We start from the raw sequence: 3,641 nt of genomic DNA on the forward strand, positions 1-3,641 counted from the left end.
ACACACACACACACACACACACACACAAACACTTTAATATCTGCCTTTTTTAATGACTGCCATGCTAGTCCTGTTAAGAACTCAATGCAATGACGTGTACGTGTTTTATTCTAAACACAGATGTACTGTAGTGGGTTCGTTTCTCTGTCTGTGAGCTCCTTCATTAAAACATCTTCAGCAAACTCCAGAGATACAAGCGTACAAAAACATGTCACATTTTCACATCAGTGGCTTTGCTAGTGTCCATCCTGACCACGTCCATATGTTTAGTACACCTTGGCAGTGTGAAACCAATGCAACATGAAAATAAAGTGTGTGTTGCACGTTTGAAAGTGGGCCACATGCAGGAAAAAAGGCTGGAGAATAACAAAGTGTGTGATGCATCGCGAGGGAAAACGTGTTTACCGACAGAGTAAATAACAACATCTAGTCCCCAAATAGCACATCACAAATAACCGATGATATCGGGCGGAGCGGAGGAATCTGAGGGAGGATTTTTTAGGTTTTTTTTGCTTTCAGATGACTCATGACTTTAATAGCGAGCCACACTAAGCTTCCACTCTGATACCAGCAATTATCCTGCAGGAGTAGGCGTCTCTCTCTCTCTCTCTCTCTCTCTCTCTCTCTCTCTCTCTAACACAGTGGATATTTATCTAAGAGCAATAGTGAGCCTTGTGTGAAAGCATGAGAACACAAGGTTGCACATGTGTGAGTGTGCAAATGGCCGTAAGGGCTGCTTACTCCTCGTCAATAGCAGCCAGCAGACACACACACACACACACACACACACACAGACAGCTTTCAGAGCTCAGAGTGTTACGCTGTTGTCAGTACAAACTGTGCTCGCTGTGTTTGCATATTCAATTTTTATTAAATGTCATGCAAGACTAACAAAAAGCTCCAAACACAGCGTGGAGGATCGTCTCAGTTTGATGTGAACATGAGAACTCAGAACAGGAGGCGGAGCACTTACGGCGATGGCGGGCATCTGGTCGTCATCGCCCACCGAGTCCTCGGGATCTTGGTGTACATCCTGCAATCACACACACACACACACACACACACACACACAAGAGACGTTACACATTAACACACACCTGATCCACCGTGGTGACATGATAACGACCTTCAGCCCGCCGCTTCATCGGAGGACATTGTGGGATTTTGTGTCTTTGTTGTAAAACACGTTCTGTAGTCATGTCGTCAAGGAGGAGGACAGTTTTTGGAGCCACAGTGTGACAAAGGGTTCAGAAACTGATTTTGACATTTCTGAGCTCAGGTTTTGTTAGAGATAAAGGAAGATGTCGGACAGGAAATCCCAAATGTTTCAGCGCTCTGCAACCCAACATCAGGAAGTAGCCTGAGGCTGTGAGATAGCCACGCCCCCTCATTTGGGAATTAATAAATGTGACATTATGCAATAAAGGTCCCCTTATAAAACCTATTTGTGTACGTATTGACTGTATTGACGTATAGTTAGATTTATTTAGATATTTCAGGATGTCGTAGATCTCATAGGCATTTTTATTTGTTTATTTATTTATTCTGGGGGACTCGCCGATCTTTCTTTGGATTTAAATAGTCGAGATTGAACGCTTGTAACGATCAATTTTTGATTTTAAATCAAACTGGCGACAGCCCTACTTTCCAGGCAAGCTGTTTCTACGGTGATCGCGTTTTTTTGGGGTCTTTTTTAAAGCTACAGTGCGGAGCTTGCGTCCCCTCCCACGAGGAACTCTACGTAATGACAACAACTCTGTTATGATGATGATGTTATGATACAAGTCTTCCGTGATCGCACAACGGTTGTCCTTGGGTCAAAACTGACCCGTTTAAAAGTGTTATATATCAGAAATATTAGATTTCTTTCAAGCAAATTGCCCAAAAATAACTTAATTATACACAACATTCTTCAGGTGAAAATAGTCATTACTTTCATTGAATTTTTGGGGTGTTTTATTTAATCTTGTAGCGTTTTAATTCTTTTTCAAAACTGTATCGGGACTAAACTTTGACATCTACCCGTCTCAACATCCATTGATCTTAACTGTTAGTCAAAATAATTCATAATTTCTGCCTTTTTAACGGAAAACCTTATGTATAATTTGATATAAATTAAGGTTAGTTGACCATAAATTCCAAGAATAAGTGTAAAACCTGTTATTAAACCAGCTCAGGTTTTTGAAAAAGCGCCAAAAGCCGGAAAAAAGTGACAAATAAATCAGGAAAAATTGACAAAAACATTGGAAAAGCACAAAACAATTTGGTCAATTTTGACCTGGAAGGGCAAGTTATCACTTTAAGCTGAAAGAAAAACCCAAAAAAAACTCAGTGACAGTCTGTCACGGAGTGGACACGTTCCACAAGGTAACACTAACGCCTGCATGCAGTCTCTGGTCCAGCGTCTTCACGCTACTCTGCTGATAGCGACAAACCATGGCTACTTAATATGCAGGTGAACGACGTCATCGGACCACGAACAGCTGTTTTGTTGTATTTTTGTACATGCAGTGTAAAAAGCCAGAGGCATGGAGGGGAAGAAGGGTGAAAAAGATTTACACTTAGGCCCCCAAAAACGTACTTTGGCAACCGGATTTAGGAGCAGGGTGGCCCACGAGGCTAGTGCTTAAAATATGCAATTACATATATAAACATCAGGCAATTTAAGTAGACTAGGGGAAGAAGCTCTGCACAACAATCATCAATCAAGCTTTAGAGGAGGCAGAAGAACACAACACGGGCCGAGGATCCATCCACAGGAACCAGGAAAAGGTTCCTCAAATTATCTTAAAACCATCTAATCATCTCCCTCCTGTTCCCTGTGATGGAGAAATCAACCAGATTTTAAATAAATCTGGTTGATTTTCTCCGTTTTTGTAGTCCCCAGACGGTCACAGTGTGAGGTTTATCAGCAGATTCTGACTGATTCGGCCTCATCTGCTCGGATTAAAAAGAAAGTAGAAAAACAAAAAGATGAATTAGCATTATGTAATGCAGATTAGCAGCCGGTCTGCTTACCTGCTGGAGCAACAGCTGGGACTCAGACACTAATAGCAGGGACACTACTGCCTGGCAAAAACAATAATAAGTATAAAAGCGATTATGGTGACTATTTACCTTGCAGATAAGTGCAGCGCCGGGAGGATAAACCCAAAAAATGCAGAGATGGAAAGTGACAGAGAGGAGAGGGGGTTAGAGGAGGAAAAGCTCTGTTTATTCTCCTGGTAAAAAGGACTGCAGAGTCTTCTCCTGGAATAAGACTGTGCAGACTGTCTCTGGGGGCACTGGGAGTCCCCGTCGAACCCCGACGCACTTTTAAATCCTTTAGGGTGTTAAAAGAGACTGTCAGTGTTTGAGAAATCTAAAAGATCCTTTTGGGACTACAGTTCCCATGATACATAGCTTTGGGGGGCGGACATGTTGTCAGTTAGTTGTTTTTTGGCCTACTGACACTCTACTGGGTGAGCTAGAGGTCGCCCAGTCATGATTCATCATGATCTTCATCATCATCATCTTCACGTCGATACGCAAAAAAATATGCAGAGCTTGCAAACTTGATACACAAAGCGCACACACACACACACACACACACACACACACACACACACACACACACACACACACACACACACACACACACA

Source organism: Etheostoma cragini, chromosome 22 (genome assembly GCF_013103735.1).
Source record: "Etheostoma cragini isolate CJK2018 chromosome 22, CSU_Ecrag_1.0, whole genome shotgun sequence".
Classification (NCBI taxonomy): Eukaryota; Metazoa; Chordata; class Actinopteri; order Perciformes; family Percidae; genus Etheostoma; species Etheostoma cragini.